At 39.6% G+C, this 26661-nt stretch overlaps 1 pseudogene; it reads left to right on the top strand.

Moving 5' to 3' along the window:
• Window positions 1-6357: 6357 nt before the first annotated feature.
• On the top strand, window positions 6358-7618 carry LOC110288332 (adenosylhomocysteinase pseudogene; annotated as a pseudogene).
• Window positions 7619-26661: the final 19043 nt, after the last annotated feature.

The raw sequence follows: 26661 nt of genomic DNA, 5'->3' as shown, positions 1-26661 counted from the left end.
AGCATTTTCAACAAATGGTGCTGGCACAACTGGTTGTTACCATGTAGAAGAATGCGAATCGATCCATTCCTATCTCCTTGTACTAAGGTACTGAAACTTATAGAGGAGAAAGTGGGGAAAAGCCTTGAAGATATGGGCACAGGGGAAAAATTCTTGAATAGAAGAGTAATGGCTTGTGCTGTAAGATCGAGAATAGACAAGTGGGACCTCATGAAACTGCAAAGCTTCTGCAAGGCTAAAGACACCATCAATAAGACAAAAAAACCACCAACAGATTGAGAAAGGATCTTCAACTATCCTAAATCAGATAAGGGACTAATATCCAATATATATAAAGAACTCAAGAAGGTGGACTCCAGAAAGTCAAATAACCCCATTAAAAAATGGGGCTCAGAACTGAACAAAGAATTCTCACCTGAGGAATACCGAATGGCAGAGAAGCACCTGAAAAAATGTTCAACATCCTTAATCATCAGGGAAATGCAAATCAAAACAACCCTGAGATTCCACCTCACACCAGTCAGAATGGCTAAGATCAAAAATTCAGGTGACAGCAGATGCTGGCGAGGATGTGGAGAAAGAGGAACACTCCTCCATTGTTGGTGGGCTTGCAAGCTTGTACAACCACTCTGGAAATCAGTCTGGCAGTTCCTTAGAAAATTGGACATAGTACTACCGGAGGATCCAGCAATACCTCTTCTAGGCATATATCCAGAAGATGTCCCAACCGGTAAAAAGGACACATGCTCCACTATGTTCATAGCAGCCCTATTTATAATAGCCAGAAGCTGGAAAGAACCCAGATGTCCCTCAACAGAGGAATGGATACAGAAATTATGGTACATTTACACAATGGAGTACTACTCAGCTATTAAAAAGAATGAATTTATGAAATTCCTAGCCAAATGGATGGACCTGGAGGGCATCATCTTGAGTGAAGTAACACAATCACAAAAGAACTCACACAATATGTATTCACTGATAAGTGGATATTAGCCCAAAACTTAGGATACCCAAGATATAAGATACAATTTGCTAAACGCATGAAACTCAAGAAGAATGAAGACCGAAGTGTGGACACTGTGCCCCTTCTTAGAATTGGGAACAAAACACCCATGGAAGGAGTTACAGAGACAAAGTTCGTAGCTGTGATGCAAGGATGGACCTTTTAGAGACTGCCGTATCCAGGGATCCATCCCATAAGCAGCTTCTAAACGCTAACACCATTGCAAACACTAGCAAGATTTTGCTGAAAGGACCCAAAGATAGCTGTCTCTTGTGAGACAATGCCGGGGCCTAGCAAACACAGGAGTGGATGTTCACAGTCAGCTATTGGATGTATCACAGGGCTCCCAATGGAGAAGCTAGAGAAAGTACCCAAGGAGCTAAAGGGATCTGCAACCCTATTGTTGGAACAACATGATGTACTAACCAGAACCCCGGAGCTCTTGTCTCTAGCTGCATATGTATGGAAAGATGGCCTAGTCGGCCATCACTGGAAAGAGAGGCCCATTGGACTTGCAAACTTTATATGCCCCAATATAGGGGAATGCCAGGGCCAAAAGAATGGGAATGGGTGGGTAGGGAAGTGGGGGGCACTATGGGGTACTTTTGGGATAGCATTGGAAATGTAACTGAGGAAAATATGTAATAAAAATATTAAAAATTAAAAAAAAATAAATCTTTAATGGTCAGTGCTCTTTTTTTTTTTTCAGATCAAGGCTCAAAGCTTAATATTCAGCACTGTATTTATATAGGGAGATATCCCACAAACCTCATCCTTTGTTTCAGCTGGATTGTGTTGCAAAGCAAGCTCAGCTGGCAGTCTATTCCTGTAGGAAATTGCAGGAAGACTCCACCTGGGTTGTTAAGGTCCAACAGTGGCAAGCACTTAAGTTCGATTTAGTCTATCAAGGCTGTGGGAAGGGCATCTATATCCACTGTTAAACTTGAGTGTGTTCTTTGTTCCAGACAAGTATGTAGATTTAACTGGAGCTGGGGACAATCCTAGTACCACATAAAACCAGGCATGACAATACATACCTATTGGTCTCAGCACTGAGGAGGTAGATCCTGAAGGATCAGAAGTTCAAGGTCACTCTCTGATAACAAGTGATTTCAAAATATGACATAGTGGTACACATCTTTAATCCCAGCACTCAGGAGGCAGAGGTGGGTGGATCTCTGTGAATTTGAGACCATCGATGGCTATGTAGCCAGTTCCAGGTCAGTCTGGATAGTGAGACCTTGTCTCAAACCAACAAAAAACAATGGAAACCAAACAGAAGCAAAGTGAATCTCCCAAAAGCAAAATTAGATGTTTCGATTTATTCTAAAGGAAAATAAATTCCTGAATGTTTAAAAAAAAATGGTTTCTCTTTAGGAATGTTTTTAGCAGCATTTCTTTTTTTAATAAACGATTGCAAATGATCTAATTTTCCATAGTAGGACACTCCTATTGGCATTTCCAATATAGCTACATGCTGAACACCACTAGGGCTTAAAAAGAAGTTGTAGGATAAGAGAAACGAGAGAAACAAGCTTTTCCACACAGAGATTCAGAGAGTGTATACTGACTGGTGATAGAGGGAGGGAGGGAGGGAAGGAGGGAAGGAGGGAGGGAGGGAGGGAGGGAGGGAGGGAGGGAGGGAGGGAAGGAGGGAAAGAGGGAGAGAGGTGCATAGAGAAGTAAGGTAGTAACTATACCACATCCTTTGTTTTTTTTAAGCCCTGTTTTTTATTGGTTCATAATATTTTAAAATAAAAAATTATACAAACTTTGTGATAATCCAATCCGATTAAAATTTTTTAGAGACAGTCCCATTATATCCCAGGTTAGCCTTGAATGGTCAGTGCTCTTAACCACTGAACTAACTCTCCAGCCCCATGGTCAATTATTATTTAATAGCTAATGGCTGATTTTTAATAAATCTTCAATATTTAAATTTATACTAATTTAATAGTTTCTAACTAAGGCTTTCTTTACCATATACCAAAACCCACTTCCAATTATACATGTGTAGCTATATGAAATTTTATTGTTGAGAAAAATTTTATCTATCATAATAGTGTTGTAAATGATTTAAAAAGTAAAGCTTTGGTTTCCCCAGGGATAAGGTCATGTTAGTTACCCCAGCTCTAGGCATGGTTGCTTACCCATTATTCTTGCTTTATATCTTGCTCTAGGCTAACAGGAACATGTAAATAAAAAAAGAAATAAGAGAAAAACAAAACAGATAGATTGCCATGAGAAGTACGGCTCAATATATATATATATTTTTTCCTTTTGGCAAAGAGATCCACAATCAGTTCTAGGAGGCCTCCTCCTTTTAAGATCAATTGCCTCAGTCTGTGGAACTTGTCACACAGATCCTACTGGAGATGGTGTGGCACTTCATTTTTTTGATTGGGTTCTTTGGTTTTTTGGTGATTAGCTTCTTGAGTTCTTTATGTATTTTGGACATTATCCCTCTTCAGGATGTGGGGTTAGTTAGTTTTTTTCCCCCCCAATCTTTAGGTTGCCGATTTGTCTTATTCACTATGTTCTTTGCCTTACAGAAGCTTTCCAGTTTCATGAGGTCTCATGTATCAACTCTTGATCTTAGAGCATGAGTCATTGGAATTTTGCTTAGGAAATTACCCCTGTGCCAATAAGTTCAAGTCTCTTTCTCACTTTCTCTTCTATTAGAATCAGTGAATCTGGTTTTATGTTAAGGTCCTTGATCCACTGGATTTGAGCTTTGAGCAAGGTGATAAATATGGGTCTATTTTCATTTTTCTACATACAGACAGTCAGTTAGACAAGCTCCATTTATTGAAGATACTTTCTTTGTTCCGTGTATATTTTTGGCTTCTTTGTCAAAGATCAAGTGTCCATAGATGTGTGGTTTTTTTCTATGTCTTCAATCCTATTCCATTGATCAACATGTCTGTATCTGTATCAATACCATATAGTTTTTAATCACTATTGATCTGTGGTAAAGGTTTAAGTTCAGGATAGTGATTCCCCCAGCTGTTCTTTTATTGTTAAGTATTGTTTTTTGCTATTCTGGGTTTTTGCATCGAATATATAGATTTCCTTCAGTAGGATGGCCATTTTTATTATGTTAATTTTGCCAATCCATGAGCATAGAAGATCTTTCCATTTTCTGAGATCTTTGATTTCTTTCTTGAGAGCCTTGAGGTTATTGTCATGCAAATATTTCAGTTGTTTGGTTAGAGTTACCCCAAGATATTTTATATCATTTGTGACTATTTTGAAGGGAGCTGTTTCTCTAATTTCTTTCTCAGCCTGTTTCTCATTTGTATACAGGAAGGCTAATGATTTATTTGAGTTAATTTTATATTTGGCAACATTGTTGAAGTTGTTTATCAGCTGGAGAAGTTCTCTGGTACAATTTTTAGGGTTGCTTATGTATACTACCATATCATCTGCAAATAGTGATACATTTGTTTCTTCTTTGCCAATTTGTATCTCCTTGACTTCTCTTTGCTGTCTTATTTTTCTAGCTAGCACTTTGAGTACAATATTGAATAGATATGGGGAGAATGGGCATCCTTGTCTTTTCCTCGATTTTAGTGAGATTGCTTCAAGTGTGTCTCCATTCAATTTTTATTAGCTGATCATTTGCCTTAAATTTCTTTTATTATATTTAGATCTGGGCTATGAATTCCTGATATCTCCAATACTTTTAACATTAAGGAATGTTATATTTTGTCAGATGGTTTATCTTCATCTAAGAGGATGACCATGTTATTTTTACACTTGCCCTTGTAAAGATACTGGAGAGATCTTACACTACCAACTTAACAGCACACCTGAGACTTCTAGAACAAAAAGAACCAAACTCATCCAAGAGGAGTAGACAGCAGGCAATAGTCATACTCAGTGCTAAAATAAACCAAATAAAAACAAAGAGAACAATACAAGTAATCAACAAAACCAAAAGCTGGTCCTTTGAGAGTATCAACAAGGTAGATAAATCCCTAGACAAACTAACTAAAGGGTCCAAAGACAGTATCCATATTAAGAAACAATTCAGTCTTACTCTAACTTTTTGGATAAGTTAGTTATCAGTGACTGTAAATGCATACAAACTCACATTGAAATGGAAATACAAATAAAAGAAATGTATTTACTCTTTGAGGTTTAGTATATCTATGCATAAAGTTTTTCATACTAGTTGGCACAAAAATGAATTATCACTTATGAGATAAATGGATGTGAGAGCTTGATTAATGTAAACTAATCAAAAACAAAATTAAAATAGAAATATTCCTTGATGAATATTTGGCAAGAGCAAACCTAACACAGAAATTTCACATGGAATGTTGATGTATTTCACTTCTAGTTCCATATAAAATCAAGAATCAACCAGTCAAATTGAGATAAGTAAAAAAATTAATAGCCTTTCAACCTACCAGGTTTTACAATTATATAAATTTTGAAAAAATAGTTATTATTTCATTATTATGTGGGCAAAAACATGTTACATTATATATGTCTTACAGTTTTATAAATTCCCAGTACTGTATTACTTTTTCTCATATCTTTGAGTGATATGTTAGTATACCTATAATGGCAATGCTTACCTACCTAGAAGAGTAAATTTTTCCTTTTGTAGTTAATATATTGCATTATATACTTAAAATTTGTTATGAAAGCAACAGTCTTAAGGTAAAATCCGTAGTATATACATGTATTATCTAACTCAGTATAAAATATTGTTTACAACATGTCTTAGTCAGGGTTTCTATTCCTGGACAAACATCATGACCAAGAAGCAAGTTGGGGAGGAAAGGGTTTATTCAGCTTACACTTCCATACTGCTGTTCATCACCAAAGGAAGTCAGGACTGGAACTCAAGCAGGTCAGGAAGCAGGAGCTGAAGCAGAGGCCATGGAGGGATGTTTCTTATTGGCTTGCTTCCCCTGGCTTGCTCAGCCTGCTCTCTTATAGAACCCAATACTACCAGTCCAGGGATGGTCTCACCCACAAGGGGCTCTTCTCCCTTGATCACTAATTGGGAAAATGACCCACAGCTGGATCTCATGAAGGCACTTCCCCAACTGAAGCTCCTTTTTCTGTGACAACTCCAGCTTGTGTCAAGTTGACACACAAAAACAGCCAGTAAATAACATAATAAAATATTAATGAATAGACTATATATGGATAAATACTAGTGACAGACATCATGCATTTTATATTCCAGTAATGTATACACACATATAGTTATAACTCACTGTTAAATGTTATAATAACAATAGTTGACTATTAAGAGAGAGCAAAGTAGCCCTGCCCCGTGCTGCCTGGCCCCCTTCACTGAGTTCATCACTCCTAGCAGAAGTGCCGCCAGCATGTCTGATAAACTACCCTGCAAAGTCGCAGACATCGGATTGGCTGCCCGGGGATGGAAGGCCCTGGACATAGCTGAGAATGAGATGCCAGGATTGATGAACATGCAGGAGATGTACTCAGCCTTCAAGCCACCGAAGGGTGCTTGCATTGCTGGCTCTGCCTGCACATGACAATGGAAACTACTGTTCTCATTGAAACTCTCATGGCCCTGGGTGCTAAGGTGCAGTGGTCCAGCTGCAACATCTTCTGTACTCAGGACCATGCAGTGGATGACATTGCCAAGGCTGGTATTCCAGGGTTTGCCTGGAAGGGCGAGACAGATGAGGAGTACCTGTGGTGCATTGAGCAGATGTTGTACTGCAAGGATGGACCCCTCAACATGATTCTGGATGATGGTGGTTACCTTATTAACCTCATCCTCACCAAATATCTACAGCTTCTGTCAGGCATCCAAGGTATCTCCGAGGAGACGACGACTGGGGTCCACAACCTCTACAAGATGATGTCCAATGGGATACTGAAGGTGCCTGCCACTAATGTCAATGATTTTGTCACCAAGAGCAAGTTTGACGACCTCTATGGCTTCTGGGAGTCCTTCATAGATGGCATCAAACGGGCCACAGATATGATGAATTGAGGGCCAGGTGGTGGTGGTGGCAGGCTATGTTGATGTGGGCAAGGGCTGTGCCCAGGCCCTGAGGGGTTTTGGGGTCCGAGTCATCACCACCAAGATTGACCCCATCAATGCACTGCAAGCTGCCCTGGAGGGCTATGAGGTAACCACCATGGACGAAGGAGGGCAACATCTTTGTTACCGTCCTTGGCCAGCAATTTGAACAGATGAAGGATGATGCCATTGTTTGTAACATTGGACACTTCGATGTGGAGATTGATGTGAAGTAGCTCAAAGAGAACGCCATGGAGAAGGTGAACATCAAGCCCCAGGTGAATTGGCTAAAGAATGGGTGCCACATCATCTTTCTAGCTGAAGGCCATCTGGTCAACCTGGGTTGTGCCATTGAATAGCCCAGCTTCGTGATGAGCAATTCCTTCATGAACCAGGTGATGGCACAGATTGAGCTGTGGACCCACCCAGATAAATACCCTGTTCACTTCCTGCCTAAGAAGCTGGATGAGGCAGTGGCTGAAGCCCACCTGGGCAAGCTGAATGTTAAGCTGACCAAGCTGACTGAGAAGCAGGTCCAGTACCTTGGCATGCCCATTAATGGCCCCTTCAAGCCTGATCACTATCACTACTGAATGCTGGGACTGTGCTTCACCTTCCAGCTGTGATCCTTGTTCCGGGCCCTACCTCTCGTTCCCAAGAGCAAATGTTACCAACTTTGCAATAACTTGGACAGTGTTTCTCCCCGACACCCCTCCCCTTACACCCACTGGGGCTGGTCACTGTCTTTGACCTCTGCTGATCCAGGTGTGGCAGGGGAACGGAGAGGTACATGGGAGGCATCGATAGGGGACATGACCTCAGAAGTCTTGGAAGTCCTGAGGCTGGATGTTGCTAGTGATGGTTACAAGTCCATGTACCTTATCATACAGACCGTCACTTGGTCTTTAGATCTGTGTGCTTGGTTTATAGATCCACTGGTTTCTCAGCCCAGGATCTGAGAAAGAGTTCTACCAAAGGCTCAGAACCCATGGAGTTTGAAGGTTCCCGAGAGCCTGGCCTTTTTACTGTTGGGCTGTCTCTTAAACCTCATGATACTGAGTTGGTACTATTTTTGGTCCCTATTTCACGAGGGTTTAGATAGATTAACCCAGAAAAGACAAGTGACAGAGACTGAAAGGGGCTGGAAAAACAAATAGGAAAAGGCTGTCACTTCTGTATAATTGATGGTTCCTATCACAAGCCCGGGTCACAAACATTAATTTGTTTTATAATGTTTATATACTATTTAGAATGTCAGCAAAAGAAGGTGTATAAAAAACAGTTTCTAGTGCCTAAAGAATTTTGGCTTTATTAAAATTTAAGTGTGTGACTGGCAAGAGAGAGAGAGAGAGAGAGAGAGAGAGAGAGAGAGAGAGCAATAAAGGGATATCAACCAAAAAAGCCAAGGAGAGTTTTATGGACATGACATTCAGGTTCTGAATGTGATAGCCAAATGAATTAGGTTTGGATTCAGAAGAAAACAGGAATATTATTCTAAATTCGTGTTGTAAGTTTCATGAATGTGTAGAAAATAATGAAAAATGATAATGCAAGAATTTAAGAGATTCAGAATTAGCACAGATAAATTATGAGGATTGGTGAAAACACAGTGATCAAATGGTATGTATTTGAAAAATAAATATAAAGCAGATATTAAAGGCCTTCATAGATAGTGCAAGAAAATTGAACCTTATAGAAGTCATCATTTGCAAAACATATAAGTGAAGTGATAGATACAACAAAGTAGTAGTTCTCTTGACATTATTAGTGATTGATTATTATAGGGGAGAGACATCCCCAAGCACACATAAGACTACTGAAGGAATAGTGTATAGTTCATTGTAACTAGAGTATAAATAGTGGATATGATAGGTAGTAAGTGATAGAGTGAGAAATATGGTAGAAAAATAGATTTTGCAAACTAGTAGAAGATAGACAATTCTTATTTACAATCTTAAGTCAAGAATACATGAAGACTTTGATATTATGCACAGGTTTAAACCAGACAAAATGTCAGTATAGAGAAGTAGAAGTGAATGAATAGTTCCAGCACTAAAAAAAAAAAAAAAACTATTTGCAATCAATATCTTTTTGAAAAAGAAAATCAAATAATTTCTCCAATGTACTATCACTGAGTATATCAACCATACTCCAAAACAGGCACCAGGTCCAGAAATATTTAGCCAGCACTACAGGGACTTAATTTGTGTGTGTGTGTGTGTGTGTGTGTGTGTGTGTGTGTGTGTGTCTTAGTCAGGGTTTCTATTCCTGCACAAACATCATGACCAAGAAGCAAGTTGGGGAGGAAAGGGTTTATTCGGCTTACACTTCCATGCTGCTGTTCATCACCAAAGGAAGTCAGGACTGGAACTCAAACAGGTCAGAAAGCAGGAGCTGATGCAGAAGTCATGGAGGGATGTTCTTTACTGGCTTACCTCCCCTGGCTTGCTCAGCCTGCTCTCTTATAGAACCCAAGACTACCAGCCCAGGGATGGTCCCACCCACAAGGGGCCTTTCCCCCTTGATCACTAATTGAGAAAATGCCTTACAGTTGGATCTCATGGAGGCATTTCCTCAACTGAAGCTCCTTTCTCTGTGATAACTCCAGCTGTGTCAAGTTGACACAAAAATAGCCAGTACAGTGTGTGTGTGTGTGTGTGTGAGAGAGAGAGAGAGAGAGAGAGACAGAGACAGAGACAGAGACAGAGACAGAGAGACAGAGAGAGACAGAGAGAGAGACAGAGAGAGAGAGAGAGACAGACAGACAGAAGATAGACAGACATAGACACAAACACAGACACAGACATAGACACAGAGACAGGGTGGGAGGAGGGAGAGAGAGATAGAGTAGTTTTTAATATGTTTTGATTTTGTTTGATAGTTTTTGTCTGATGTGGTTTGTTTTGATTAATTGTACTTAACTAAGATAAGGCTAGGTATATATAGACATATGGAAAATCTAGGAAGATAAGGTGGTGTGGAAAGAATGCGATCAAATATTTAATGAAAATAAAACCTGTATTTTTCAATTTTTAGTGTAGTTTGTTTATTTTGATTCACTCAATTCATTTTTCTTTTATTTAATCACATTATAATCATTTTAATATATTTTATTAATAAACACTATATATTATGTTTACTTTGTAGATACATTCTGTCTGTCATAAACATTTTAGCAAATTTTTCCAAGAAATCAATTTTGGGGCAATATTACTAAAATTATCCAGTGAAAATGTAAAGCTTCTGCTAATAAAACTTTCTAAAAAGCAAGAATATGAGTACTTTAAAAAAGAACCTACACAGTCATATTTTCTATGGTTATTATGACTTCCTTTTGTGTAAACTGAATATGATACTTTGAGGTGATTTGAAATTAGTTTCACTTAGAAAGTTTTAACCTTGTTTTTAGGTTTCTTTCCTTCTCAGACCACATACTTCTTTTTTATGTGTTAGTCATGAATAAAATTAGATATATAAGAAATATTTTCTAATCAAGTGTGAAGATATAAAAAGTTTCAAGTACTTCCTATTTAAATGTTGCTGATTCATGTGCCCTACAAGGCAACTGTTCATGATTCATTTCCTATAGTTGATTCATGTTTTCTGACATAGTTCTTTGTAAAAAATAATGCCAATCACCTGTGAAATTATCAAGTAGGTGGTAGAGTTCCACTTTCTTTTAGAAATATGTTAATCTAAATTTACTTGCGATGTTGTAATTGTATACCTCAGTCTAAAATAAAAGAGAAGAACAAGACAAAACAAAACAAAGCATACTCTCCTTTCCTGAAAATCAAACATTAATAAGTTGATTTATAGTTTCTGTCCATGTTACACTTCTTATCAACTTAACCTTACCATTTTTTAGAATGTAATTTATAATTGTCTTAATTATATTACAAACAACTTTGTTTGTTTTCATTATGTACTACCCATTCTAAATGAGTGATTTGTTACCATATGGCTGGTCAAACTTCCACACTTCTCAGTCCTCATTGGGCATTTGGTATTGCTACACTGCACTCATGTAAACACTATGTCATTTTAAAAGCTCTCCTTCGTTGTCTTTTGCAATAAAACTTTGTTCTTCTTATTACTTTTCTACCCATCCAACATCTATTATAATCAATTGTAAAAGCTACCTTCTCCACCTTTTAGCTGTAGGCATTCCTTAACAATTTGTCTACTTTCTGCTGTACACTTTCTCCAGATGATCTAAATTACCACATACAGGCTGATGACTGCATCTAGAATTCTGGCCCTGCTGCTTCTTTCAAGATCCAAACTCATTTTCAACATATGGTTTGGCATGTGTCTCTTTGTGAATATCCTGCTAGGATCCTAAATGTGACATTTATAATATCAAACTGGTATGATTCAACCAACCTGTTTTTCCTTGCTTTCCAGTCCTTATTAATTGAGTTCTCACCTTTAAAATCCCTTCTATTAGAAACTTCACACATTTTTAACTCTTTCCATTCTTTCAATCCTCAATCAATTTTGATAGTATATATATATATGCTGGTTTTGCAATCACACACACACACACACACACACACACACACATATATCAAAGTATTTTATGTCAAAGTATTGTGAAATTTATAGTTGTGTATTTTATTTAATTTGGGGGAATATTTTTCAACACCTAATATTATACTATCAAAAAACTAAGAAAAAATTTCCACTATACACACTCTTTTTCAAGAACGTTGGTTGTTTAGAACCAATAAATTAAATAATAGCTGATTTCTAGACACCTTTGCTATAATATACTTTTGCTCTACATATATTCCTGCTACAATGACTTCTTTAATTATCCACATTATATCTAATGTCATGCATGGCATTTAGTGTTTTGTGCAGTATACAAAGTCTTCCCAATCCAGTATTATCATTCCCATGAAATATTGTGAGAATTTGATATCCTTTGTTTCTATATTTTACACCATTATGTTTCTGTTTCATTTCTAATACTCTTATTTAAAATTTGATAGTTGTTTTATCAAGACAGTGTTTCAAATTCTTCACAGCAACACAAGCTTATAATGCTTAGTAGTAATAAATATCGAGAGAGTAAACATGCTACTGAAGAATAGGAAAATGGAATTAAATATGAACAAACTATAATCACTGTAATCTTAATATAATAAAATTTTATCTTTAAACAAAGAATAAAGTGGCAGTAGGAGAAAATGGTGTATCATTCATAGAAAATAAAGAATCACTGTCCCTTACTATATCCCATATCCCAATGGTACTTATTTGGCATTCATACCAATAAAAGAAAGGATATACCTAACTTACTTATGTATTAAACTCAGTAACAGAGATAATAGCTTCATATATGTGTATATATATATATATATATATATATATATGTATATGTATATATATGTACATATGTATATATGTGTGTGTATAAATTTCAACTATGCATTTTATGCATACTATACTTTCATTTACTCTAAAACATAAAAATATTTTTAAAACTCTTCTTAAGAGCCATTTGTACACTTAAAATCTTACCAGTGTAAATCAGTCTCTAAATTTATTTATTTATTTATTTATTTATTTATTTATTTATTTATTTATTTATTTATTCAAATTAATCAGTGTAGAGCTAAGGAGTAAATCTCTTATATTGGATATGGTCCCTGTCAACAAAGTCAGCCTCTATGCATCTTTTTGCTCCTAATTTCCTGGGTGTCTAATCATGAGCCAGTGAGAGAAAATTTATAGTTTTAAAATTAATACTTTGAACAATTCTTACAGTCTTTAATTAGTTCCATCAAAAGAAAATTTTCTTTAATGACAGTTTACTCTTATAGCAATCGCCTTAAAATGCCCTTTTGGATAAGATATCTCATAATTTCAAGTTTTCCATTCTCCTTTATATTTACTGAAAGACTGATACTAAAAGACTAAAAATATGACAAATCTCTGTGCCTCTCACATGTCTACATGCTTTACAAGAAAAGGAACGATCTGTCTTTCTTTCAGGAAGTTTTTTTCTAGAATACTTGAGAGACAGATAATTTCTCTACTAGAGGACAGGGAAGTTTTGTTTACTATCTATTATAATAAGGATAATGTCTCACTTCAGAGTAAACACCAGATATGCTTACTACCTATAATAAATAATTCATATACTCTGAGGTTAATATTATTTTTCTGTAATGCAATCCATCCATGTCCAGTCATCATATGCATGTTTGAACAGCAACATGTGGATACTGAGGATTAAAGAAGTAGCTGCAGTGCTGGCACTGTAGCTATGGTTATTGCTTTGAGTGTTAAAGTATTTTATTGACCCCAGAATTTTATTTGCTCACGCACTGTCCTTGGAAGACTATCAAACAAAACATAACCTTCTAAGTTGGGTAAATTTCCAGTATGCTCAAAGATCAAAATATCTATGAGAATATTGTTCAGCAAAGAAAAGAAAGGAGAAGCACTTTCTAGGAAAGAAAGTGATAAACAGAGAAAACAGGAATATATTATTCAAAAATTTCCTCATGCAAAGCCACTATCTTTCATGAATTGTAAACAATATCCCTAGCTAGTATTACTGAAAACCTTATTTTGGGAATTAACTTCTGTATTTTAATTGTTATGTAATTTCTTTTCAATTTGCCTTTGCATTTTCATATTGTTTTAAGATTACTTGAAAAGAGATACTAAAAACAAACACACAAACAAACAAAAACTATTTATATCCCAGTATTAATAGGCTCATTGTGACCTCCTTTAGTTTATTCTTTGGGGGAAATGAACTATTACATACTCACCAGTTCTTTTCTCAGAGCAAGGCAAAAGCTTAGAATTGTGTGAAAGACAGTTTCTTTTGTATGTGGCAATACTTTTAGCAGTTTTGGCCATAAAAGAAAATATATCACATTAGGCCAAACATCAGCTCTTTTCTGGCCACTTGGGTTTATGGAAGCACTTTTTTTTTTCCTTCTGTCATGCTTACTTTGCAGTAATATACAGATGCATTCAACCTGTTTGTTTTTTGTTTTTTGTTTTTTTTTTTTTTTGATGTGCATTGTAGGAAAACAATTAGAAGGGAAATGTGTTGAAGTGACTTTTTAAAATAACCAGTCATGTGTTTTTTTTCTCCTATGGATATAATGTAACTCTTTGCAACACTAGTGATAATTTGGCTATTGTTGTAGTTCCCAAAGTTTTGAAAATCTTCCACTGCCATAGGTGATGTTGTCTAAATCAAAAGACATTGTACTTCACAAGGAAAAGAAACATATAGTGTCAATTAAAGCTCTGAAATCATTTCATAAATATGTAAAATTTCAACTTATACTCTAGTGAAGTCATATACACAAGATATAATAATTCAATGTTTTTTATACCTTACTTAAACAATTTCCCATATGATCATTTATCATTTGAATTTTGTTGATATTTGTGAATTCCATGAAACTTCAAGTAATGTACATTTAAAATTTTTAAGAAGTATTCATTAAGGTTTTCAAGTAAGGAGAAAGGAATCAGAATATGGAGATGATGACAATCTTTAAGAAACAATTATATAATTGATAAATTAATGAGGATAACCTTCCTATAATTTTTATCTATTTTTTCTTATGGTACACATTTTTAATTAATTAATTTAAATATCGCACAATTTCACTTACCTCACATATTTGTAAGAGAATATGAATTTGTGATATTCTTTTTTATTAGAAATTTTCTTTATTTACATTTCAAATTTCATACCCTACCTGGTTCCCCTCTGAAAACCCCCATCACATTCCTCTTTCCCTGCTCACCAAAACACCCACACCTGCTTCCCTGTCTTGGGATTCCCATACACTGGAGCATTGAGCTTCCTATTTTCTTTTCTTCCCTAGTTTTAGTGTAGTGGCTCCATCCCAAGTCTTCAAATAGGTCAATTGATTGCTTGTGCTGAACTTCAGTCATAGTCTACCCATGTCTTTTGGACAGTGCATTTCTCAACAATCCAAATAATATAATACAAAAATTGATACAGATCATAACCGAATCCTCAACAGGGGAATCTCAATTGGCTGAGAACCACTTAAGGAAATAGTCAATATCCTTAGCCACTAGGAAATGCAAATAAAAATGTCTCTAAGATTCCCTCTTATAAACTGTCAGAAAGACTAAGATCTAAAACTTAAGTGATATCTCATGCTGGTGAGGATGTGGAGCAACAGAAACACTCCTCAGTTGTTGGTTTGACTACAGAGTTGTACAGTCACTTAGGAAATCAGTACAGAGGTTTTCCAGAAAACTGAGAATCAACCTGTGTCAAGACCCAAGATATAACACTGCTGAGCATATGCACAAAGGATGATATATCCTACCATAAGGATACTTGCTCTACTGTGTTCATAGCATCTATATTCATAATAGAAATGGGAAGAAAATCCCAGTTGTCCCAGTACCAAATCCTAGATAAAGAAAATGGGGTACACTTACACAATGGGGTATGACTCAGATTTTTAGAACAACAACATTAAAATTGTGAGAAAATGAATGGAACATGAAAAAAAAAATCCCGAATGAGGTAACACAGACCCAGAAATACAAACATGCTGTGCACTCACTTTTAAATGGCTATTAGGTGTAAAGTAAAGATCAATCATACTGTAATCTATATACCCTGAAAAGCTAAGTCATAAGCAGGGCTTGGAGGAGGGGCATGAATCTCCCTGGAAGAAGAAATTGAATTGATATTGTAGGTGGACTGAGTGTGGGAGGAATGAGAATAGAAGGGAACAGTGGAGGACTAGAGTACTGGGAGTGACAACCAGAATTGGGAGCACCTATGGCATGAACTAGAAATTAAACACAATGAAATTTCCAGGAATCCATCCCATAATCAGCCTCCAAATGCTGACAATGAAAGAAGTGAAACATAAAAACAAAATTCTAGGCCTTTAGGCCCAAGCTTGGGAATATGGCCTCTGTGGCTCAGTGCTCCGAGGTGTGCTGGTCATAAAACAGATAGCGACATTCCTTCCTCCACCCACCCGCTTCCTGGGTTCAAAGAGTGTTCATTCAAAGAAAGTCACTCTGACCCACCCTGACCATTAAGAGAACCTGCAATGCAAATGTGATTTTGTTAGGGGCTCTTAGATTGTTAGGGGCTCTTAGAAACTGTCTTGAGAGATAACCTGACACTTGTGACTTTGCACTTCCTTGTGACTCTTAACTGGTATTTTTGGTATTTTCCAACAACGCCCTCCCCACCTCCTTGAGTTGTGGTTTCTTCCTTTAAATACCCCCTTACTCAGCTACTCGGGGTGCCATGGTCCTCTACCCCTGTGTGGTGTATGACCGTGGGCCTCAGAGCGCTCTTGAATAAAAATCCTCTTGCGGTTGCAGCAAAACCTTTTCTTGTGTGATTTGGGGTGTCGCCTCTCCTGAGTCAGAACGTGGGGGAGTCCTCACGTTGTGGGTCTTTCATTTGGTGCATTGGCCGGGAAGCGCGACCACCCCTCACACCCAAGAACCGACTTGGAGGTATAGGGATCCCCTCTTGTGTGCATGCTGGCTGGTGTCTCTGTTTTGAATGTCTGTTTTCTGAAACGAACATTGAAACATGTGCTTGTTGTTTTGGGTTGTTCGTGTCTTGTCCTATGTTTCTGAAGCATGGCGAAGTCTGAGTTTGGATCCATCTGAGTTTATTGAATTTGTGTCTTGGTTTCAGGGTTATGAGATCGTGGGTTCGAGTCCCACCTCGTGCTTTGATTTTACACCTGGCAGAGTGAGGAACAAGTGTGCTTCTCTGGTTTTGGTCTTCTAGGTAGAAGTGGACGACGGTGTTTGTAGACGATGGGGTGATGGGGTTTTCTGAAATGTGCATGCTGTCTGTATTTGCAGCTGTCCTTTTGGGCCATGAGGACCGGAGAACTGTGGTCAGCAGACATGCTGGGAGGATCACAAGCTGTGGCCCAGGGGGACGCCCTGGGAGGTAAGGAGAGTCAGGGACGCCTGGCTGTCTCCGGGGATCGTTCAGAGGGACCGAATTCTGTTGAAGGGGAAGCTTCCCCCTCCAAAATCGTCTAATTCTTTTGCCTGCTTGTGGAGGACAAGAAAGGGTCGAATGTGTCTGGATCTGTTGGTTTCTGTTTTATGTGTTTTTGTGTATGTGTTTAGAGCTATGTGAAAATCTAGAAAAGCAAAGGTAATTCTCATAGGTGCTTTATACCCTGACTAGAGATAGTTTACACCTGAGATGTGAGAGAATGGGTTTTGAGAAAAGCAGTACTCTCCAACTATCTGGGGGATTATTTGGTAAAAAATAAAATAAAATAAAATAAAATAAAATAAAATAAACAGTATTAATTGGTCTTTGGAGCCTTGCACCTGTAGTTAGGAATCTAGTGTGGCTAGAGAAGCCCTGCTAGGAGCTGATTATAAACGCTGCTCTTATAGGGACCAGCAGCTTCTAAAGTTCTATGGTAAGGGAACAGATGGCTGTTTTTCCTACAAAAATCTCTGTGCTTGTGATAATTGGATTCATCAGGTGACAAGGTGCTCCTCTCTTGAAATTACAGCTAGAAAAATTAAGAATTTTGTTTGGTTTAAATGAGCAAATATATGCGGCCATTTCATTTTTGTTTCTAAATAGTTTCAAAAGTATAAATATGTTTTATATGTCTTGGTTATAGATTAGTGGCTCATAAGTTATTGGTTATGATTAAAAATTTATGACATTGGTAACAAAAAGTTGGCTCAAAACTGGTAACTCTGGGTTAGAGTAATTCAGAACATGTGGCATGAGCCAACCCATGGAAACAGGTCTCTAAAGATATGCCTGAATTGTTTTTTGGAGTTCATTTTAAAGAAAATAGATTGTTTTCACTGTTAAAATTGGGTTTTGCTTCTCAAAATTGTGGTTGTATGAAGCCTCCTGAGTGGCCTAGTCCACAACCTTCCCCTTATCCACAGCCTCAACCCCAGCCACCTAGGGAAACCCAAACCCCTCAGGGTGTCGAGAGGCAGACCACTGCGGGTACATGGAGCTGCAGAGCACAGAGTCCGGGCGGACTCTGGTGGACCCGGCCAAACTTTAAATCCTTCAGTACTGGTCATTTTCCTCTGCTGGTATTTGTAATTGGAAAACTAACCACCCCATTTCTCAGGATCCCCAACGCCTCACAGGGTTGGTAGAATTCCTTATGTTTTCTCATCAGCCTACTTGAGATGATTGTCAACAGCTGTTGCAGATGCTCTTAACAACCAAAGAGCAAGAGAGAATTCTGTTAGAGCCTAGAAAAATAGCCTGGGAGTCAACAGACAGTCTCCTTTTGACTCACCCCAGTTGCGACTACAACATGGCTGAAGGTAAGGAGAGCTTGAAAATCTAACATCAGGCTCTGGTCTCCAAGGTGCCTCAAGACAGGTCCACTAATTTGGCTAAGGTAAGAGGTAATGCAGGGGCCGATCGAACCTCCCTCAATGTTCCTTGAAAGACTTATGGAAAACTTCAGGTGGTTCACTCCCTTTAATCTTAGCTTGGAAGCCATCTGGAATAACAAAATACCTAGGATAGCAAAAACTCTTCTCAAGGACAAAAGAACCTCTGGTGGAATCACCATGCCGGACCTAAAGCTTTACTACAGAGCAATTGTGATAAAAACTGCATGGTACTGGTATAGTGACAGACAAATAGACAAATGGAATAGAATTGAAGACCCAGAAATGAACCCACACACCTATGGTCACTTGATCTTCAACAAGGGAGCTAAAAACATCCAGTGGAAGAAAGACAGCATTTTCAACAAATGGTGCTGGCACAACTGGCAGCTATCATGTAGAAGAATGCGAATTGATCCATTCCTATCTCCTTGTACTAAGGTCAAGTCTAAGTGGATCAAGGAACTTCACATAAAACCAGAGACACTGAAACTTATAGAGGAGAAAGTGGGGAAAAGCCTTGAAGATATGGGCACAGGGGAAAAATTCTTGAATAGAACAGTAGTGGCTTGTGCTGTAAGATCGAGAATTGACAAGTGGGACCTCATGAAACTGCAAAGCTTCTGTAAGGCAAAAGACACCATCAATAAGACAAAAAAAACACCAACCGATTGGGAAAGGATCTTTACCTATCCTAAATCAGATAAGGGACTAATATCCAATATATAAAAAGAACTCAAGAAGGTGGACTCCAGAAAATCAAATAACCCCATTAAAAAATGGGGCTCAGAACTGAACAAAGAATTCTCACCTGAGGAATACCGAATGGCAGAGAAGCACCTGAAAAAATGTTCAACATCCTTAATCATCAGGGAAATGCAAATCAAAACAACCCTGAGATTCCACCTCACACCAGTCAGAATGGCTAAGATCAAAAATTCAGGTGACAGCAGATGCTGGCGAGGATGTGGAGAAAGAGGAACACTCCTCCATTGTTGGTGGGATTGCAAGCTTGTACAACCACTCTGGAAATCAGTCTGGCGGTTCCTCAGAAAATTGGACATAGTACTACCGAAGAATCCAGCAATACCTCTCCTGGGCATATATCCAGAAGATGTCCCAACTGGTAAGAAGGACACATGCTCCACTATGTTCATAGCAGCCTTATTTATAATAGCCAGAAGCTGGAAAGAACCCAGATGCCCCTCAACAGAGGAATGGATAAAGAAATTATGGTACATTTACACAATGGAGTACTACTCTGCTATTAAAAAGAATGAATTTATGAAATTCCTAACCAAATGGATGTACCTGGAGGGCATCATCTTGAGTGAGGTAACACAATAACATAGGAACTCACACAATATGTATTCACTGATAAGTGGATATTAGCCCAAAACTTAGGATACCCAAGATATAAGATACAATTTGCTAAAGGCATGAAACTCAAGAAGAATGAAGACCAAAGTGTGGACACTATGCCCCTTCTTAGAATTGGGAACAAAGCACCCATGGAAGGAGTTACATAGACAACGTTTGGGGCTGTGATGAAAGGATGGACCATCTAGAGACTGCCATATCCAGGGATCCATCCCATAATCAGCTTCCAAATGCTGACACCATTGCATACACTAGCAAGATTTTGCTGAAAGGACCCAGATATAGCTATCTCTTGTGAGACTATGCCGGGGCCTAGCAAACACAGAAGTGTATGCTCACAGTCAGCTATAGGATGGATCACAGGGCTCCCAATGGAGAAGCTAGAGAAAGTACCCAAGGAGTTAAAGGGATCTGCAACCCTATAGGGGAAACAACATGATGAACTAACCAGTACCCTGGAGCTCTTGTCTCTATCTGCATATGTATCGAAAGATGGCCTAGTTGGCTATCACTGGAAAGAGAGGCCCATTGGACTTGCAAACTTTATATGCCCCAATACAGGGGAATGCCAGGGCCAAAAGAATATGAATGGGTGGGTAGGGAAGTGGGGGGGGTATGGGGGACTTTTGGGATAGCATTAGAAATGTAATTGAGGAAAATACATAATAAAAAATATTAAAAATTTTTTAAAAAAAGAAAAGATGGAGACAGTTAGGCGATCTAGTGAAAGAGGCAGAGAAAGTGTGTGTGTGTGAGAGAGAGAGAGGCAGGAGGCAGAAGAAATAGACAACAGGAGGGATCGTAGACAAGAGAGAAATTTGACTAGAATCTTGGCCACAGTGATAGGAGAGAAAGAAAAAGACAGGATCTAGACAGGAAACCTGGGCAACTGAAGACCATGCCTCAGCTAAAAAGGCTCAGATGTATCAGATTGAAGTTACTTATTTGAGATACACCCTTTGAGACAGGAAATAATGGCTAACTATGCCAAGGCAAGTAAGAAAATTCTTGGGTACTGTTGGCTTCTACAGATTCTAGATACCTGGGTTGGCGACCTTAGCTACCCTGTTGTACCCCCAAACCAAGGAAGGGTAAGTGTTTTGTGTGGACCCCAGATCACCTGAAAGCCTTTAGAAAAATTAAAAAGGTCCTACTGATGGCCAGCCTTTGCCTGACCTAATCAAGACTTTCACTCTTTATGTGGAAGAGAGATCAGGGGTCGTCAGAGGAGTCCTTACTCAGACTTTGGGACTTTGAAAAATGCCAGTGGCTTACCTATCCAAGAAGTTAGATCCTGTTGCCAGCGGGTGGTTTTCTTTCCTGTAAGCTATTGCTGCCATAATCTGCTTGTCAAGGATGCTGATAAGCTCACTCTGGGACAGCAAATAACTGTAATGGCATCCCAAGCTCTTGAAAGCATTATCTGAAAGCCCCCTGACTGATGGATGACGACCAATGCTCCTGTGACACATCAGAGCTTTTTTTTTTAATTTTTAATATTTTTATTACATATTTTCCTCAGTTACATTTCCAATGCTATCCCAAAAGTCCCCCATAGCGCCCCCCACTTCCCTACCCACCCATTCCCATTCTTTTGGCCCTGGCATTCCCCTATATTGGGGCATATAAAGTTTGCAAGTCCAATGGGCCTCTCTTTCCAATGATGGCCGACTAGGCCATCTTTTGATACATATGCAGCTAGAGACAAGAGCTCCGGGGTTCTGGTTAGTACATCATGTTGTTCCGACAATAGGGTTGCAGATCCCTTTAGCTCCTTGGGTACTTTCTCTAGCTTCTCCATTGGGAGCCCTGTGATACATCCAATAGCTGACTGCAGAGCTTTTTGTTGACTGAACGAGTGACCTTCACTTAATTCCACCTCCTGTCCCACTGCTTGAGACTGCACCTACTCATCACTGCGCTGAAATGATCTGAAGGATCTGATCAGCCTTGGCCTGAGGGTTCAAGCTGGTACACTGATGACAATAGCCTTGAGGTTAAAGGTAAGCAGAAGGCAGGGACAGCAGTACGGTGGTGGACAGAAAGCAAGTGATCTAGGCCAGCAGCCTCCCTGAAGGGACGTCGGCCCAGAAAGCTGAACTTGTGACTTTGAGACAAGGTCCATAAATGGCAAAAAAAAAAAAAAAAAAAAAAAAGCCTACACTGACAGCAGATATGCTTTTACCACTGTATGGGGCAATATACAGACAAAGAGGGCTGTTGACATCTGCAGAGAAAGACCTAAGATGCTGTGGCTAAAGAAAATCAGATGGCAGATCTAACCGCCAAACAGGTGGCCCAAGGAGCAATAATCCTGGCAGTCAAGGAGCCTAAAGATTATTATGATGTCAGAGAGACCAGCTTTAGATACACCCCTGAGCACTGTCAAGTTATGGACAGTATTTGACCCACCTGGAAGCCAAGAAATTAAAAGGTGTGGTTAGGTCCTTTGACTACTATGTTACAGGACTCTCTGACTTGGCAGAAGAAATAGCCAAAAGCTGCAAGACCTGTGCTATAACAAGGTAGAATTTACAGAAATTAAGCCAGCTAGATATTGCAACAAGTACTTATTAGTGTTTATAGACACCGTTTCAAGATGGATAGAAGCTTTTCCTACCAGGACTGAAGATCCTAAAAGAAATCTTCCCAAGGTAATAGACCTGCCTTTGTTGCCCAGGTAAATCAGGGACTAGCCAAGATATTAGAGATTGATTAGAAGTTACATTGTGCATGCAGGCCCCAAAGCTCAGGACAGGTAGAGAGAATGAATAAAACCATTAAGAGACCCTTACCAAATTGACAGCGGAGACTGGCGCTAATGATTAGATAGCTCTCCTACCCTTTGTGCTCTTCAGGGATGGAAACACCCCTGGACAGTTTAGACTGACCCCCCTATAAATTACTCTACAGGGGGCCCCCTCCACTGGTAAAAATAGCCTCTGTACATAGTGCTGACATGCTGCTTTCCCATCTTTTGTTCTCTAGGCTCAAGGTACTCCAGTGAGTGAGACAGTGAGCAAAAAAGCAGCTTCAGAAGGCCTACTCAAGAGGAGAAGACCTGCTCCACGCAGAAAACCTGGTGGAAAGGCCCTTATCTTGTACTCTTGACCACCCTACTTTCTACATTTTTGGGACCCCTTTTAGTTTTGCTTCTGCTTTTAATTATAGGTCCATGTGTGTTAAATAGGCAAGTCACGTTTATTAGAACAAGAATTAGTGCAGTGTGGCTTTTAGTTTTGAGACAACAGTACCATGCCCTAAAAGATCAAGTATGTCAGGGAGAAGATAGTGTCTAGTTCTAAGATTAGAACTATTAACAAGTAGAAGTGGGGAAAGAAAGAAGTGAAACGTAAAAAAAAATTCTAGGCCTTTAGGCCCAAGCTTGGGAATGTGGCCTCTGTGGCTCAGTGCTCCGAGGTGTGCTGGTCATAAAACAGATAGCGACATTCCTTCCTCCACCCACCCACTTCCTGGGTTCAAAGAGTGTTCATTCAAAGAAAGTCACCCTGACCCACCGGGACCATTATGAGAACCTGCAATGCAAATGTGATTTTGTTAGGGGCTCTTAGATTGTTAGGGGCTCTTAGAAACTGTCTTGAGAGATAACCTGACACTTGTGACTTTGCACTTCCTTGTGACTCTTAACTGGTATTTTTGGTATTTTCCAACAACGCCTCCCCACCTCCTTGAGTTGTGGTTTCTTCCTTTAAATACCCCCTTACTCAGCTACTAGGGGTGCCACGGTCCTCGGTCCTCTACCCCTGCGTGGTGTAGAGACCTTGGGCCCGAGAGCACTCTTGAATAAAAATCCTCTTGCAGTTGCAGCAAGACCTTTTCTTGTGTGATTTGAGGTGTCGCCTCTCCTGAGTCAGAACGTGGGGGAGTCCTCACGTTGTGGGTCTTTCAACACCATTGCATACACTAGCAAGATTGTGCTGAAAGGACCCTGATATAGCGTCTCTTGTGAGATTATGCTGGGGACTGGCAAACACAGAAGTGGAGGCTCACAGTCAGCTATTGGATGAATCACAGAGCCCCCAATGGAGGAGCTAGAGAAAGTACCCAAGGAGCTAAAGGGATCTGCAACCCTATAGGTGGAACAACAATATGAACTAACTAGTACCCCAGAGCTCTTGTCTCTATCTGCATATGTATCAAAAGATGGCCTAGTCTGCCATCACTCGAAAGAGAGATCCATTGGACTTCCAAACTTTATATGCCCCAGTACAGGGGAATGCCAGGGCCAAAAAGTGGGAGTGGGTGGGTAGGGGAGTGGGAGGGAGGGTTTCGGGGACTTTTGGGATATCATTGGAAATGTAAATGACGAAAATACCTAATTTAAAAAAGGAAAAAAAAATCTACTATTAAAAAGATGGTTGGGCTGGAGAGATGGCTTGGCAGTTAAGGAAAAAAAAAAAAAAAAAAAAAAGAAGAAGAAAGAAATTTCCAGGAATCTAGGAGGGTGATCTGAGCTAATACTCTTAGTGATGGTATTCAAGTGACCTGAATGAGCCATCTTCAGGCAAGACTTTCAATTGTGGAACTAGACACCAACCAAGCAACAAATTCTTTGATGTACAATTTTCTTGCCTGCAAGATGTACTGAGGAAAATGTAGTACAGAAATTGTGGGAGTTGTCAAACAATTCCTAGTCCAACTTGAGACCAATTCCATGAGTTGTTCCACCCTTGACACTATTTAGAGGGCCAGAAACCAAAGGAGGCAAATCAAAATAGCCTAGGATAGAATTAAATAGGACTGTCAAAAACTAAATAAGTACAAAAAAGCAAAGAAAAAAAAAAAGCAACGAAAGTTCTATACTTGTAGACAGGAGCATAATCACAGGCTTCATCCCACAAAATATGGATCGAGATGCAGTGATCCACAATCACACTTTAGGCAGAACTGGAAGAATTTTGAGGAAAACGGGGAGTTATGAGTCAGATAAACCAAGAACACCACAAGAAAAAACCACAGAATCAAATAGCCAGGTCTCATAGGGATGTAACTGCTAGCCAGGCAGCCTTCATGGGACTGACCTTGGCCTTTTACAGATACGTTATGGCTGTGGAATCTAGTCTTCTTTTGGGACTCCTAACAGTAAGAGTTGGGTGTGTTTCCCTTTTTCTTCTACTCAGTTGCCTCTTTCCAGCCATTGTATGAAAGGAGATATCTAGTCCTATTGCAAATTGATATGCCATGTTTACTTGGTATCCTTGGGAGGCCTACCCTTTTCTAAGGAATAGGAGTGGATGGTGGCATGGGGAAGGTAGGGCAAAGGACTAGGAAGGGAGGTAGGAGGGGAATGTGTTGTTTAGGCCGGCCAGCTGCTCACATGTCCAGGTTTGAGTCTGGAAGGCATCTTGCAATCTGGAAGAAAAGAGGGAGCCTAGGCCCATTGAGAAACAATGGAACTGAAAGACCCACAACGTGAGGACTCCCTCACGTTCTGACTCAGGAGAGGCGACACCCCAAAATCACTCACAAGAAATGGTCCTCTATGACCATGGGCCCGAGAACGCTCTCGAATAAAAATCCTCTTGCAAGTTGCAGCAAGACCGTTTCTTGTGGGTGATTTTGGGGTGTCGCCTCTCCTGAGTCAGAACGTGAGGGAGTCCTCACGTTGTGGGTCTTTCATTTGGTGCATTGGCCGGGAAACGCGACCACCCCTCACACCCGAGAACCGACTTGGAGGTATGGGGATCCCCTCTTGTGTGTGTGCCGGCCGGTGTCTCTGTTTTGAGTGTCTGTTTTCTGAAACGAACATGGGAACATGTGCTTGTTGTGTTGGGTTGTTTGTGTCTTGTCCTATGTTTCTGAAGCATGGCGAAGACTGAGTTAGAGTCACCTTTATTAAAACAAGAATTAATGCAGTGTGGCTTTTAGTTTTGAGATAACAGTACCATGCCCTAAAGGATCAACTATGTCAGGGAGAAGATAGTGTCTAGTTCTAAGATTAGAACTATTAACTAGAAGAAGTGGGGAATGAAGAAGTATTAAAAAAGTATAGCAAAGTAAAAACAAAATTCGAGGCTTTTGGGCCCAGGCTTGGGAGTGTAGCCTTTGTGGCTTAGTGCTCCAGGTACTGGTCATAAAACAGATAGCGATAGGGACATTCCTCCACCTACCCGCTTCCTGGGTTCAATTCAAAGAATGGCACCCTGACCATTACTGGAACCTGCAATGCAAATGTGCTATCTTTAGGGGCTCTTAGATTGTTAGGGGCTCTTAGAAACTGTCTTGAGAGATAACCTGACACTTGTGACTTTATACTTCCTTGTGACTCTTAACTGGTATTTTTGGTATTTTCCAACAACACCCTCCCCACCTCCATGAATTGTGGTTTCTTCCTTTAAATACCCCCTTACTCAGCTACTCGGGGCGCCATGGTCCTCTACCCCTGCGTGGTGTATGACCATGGGCCCGAGAACGCTCTCGAATAAAAATCCTCTTGCAAGTTGCAGCAAGACCGTTTCTTGTGGGTGATTTTGGGGTGTCGCCTCTCCTGAGTCAGAACGTGAGGGAGTCCTCACGTTGTGGGTCTTTCAGAACCAAGACATGTTAGTCTGTTCAAAGTTCAAATTTTAATGTCGGGGAACATGCCTTATAAAAGGGGGGGGAGAGTTCATTCCCTCCAGTTCATCCTTGGAGCCTGGAACCAGCTGCAGGTGATGACTTGCAGAATAGTTTCCAGAATAGTTGGGGGTGGGGGGGCTCTCAGCAGGTAGCAGTATCTTGAAGTGAAACAGTGGCAGTGACAGAACAATAGAACAATCTAGGGAGGAAGGCTCCACCTTAGATAATCTTCTTAGTGGCAGCAAGGTCAGGTTCTGGCTTAGCCTGC

The sequence above is a fragment of the Mus caroli genome, unplaced genomic scaffold (genome assembly GCF_978045245.1).
Source record: "Mus caroli unplaced genomic scaffold, Mus_caroli_1 scaffold_5, whole genome shotgun sequence".
In the NCBI taxonomy this organism is placed as follows: Eukaryota; Metazoa; Chordata; class Mammalia; order Rodentia; family Muridae; genus Mus; species Mus caroli.
Note: the sequence above shows the minus strand (reverse complement) of the source record. Positions and strands in the feature narration are given on the sequence as shown.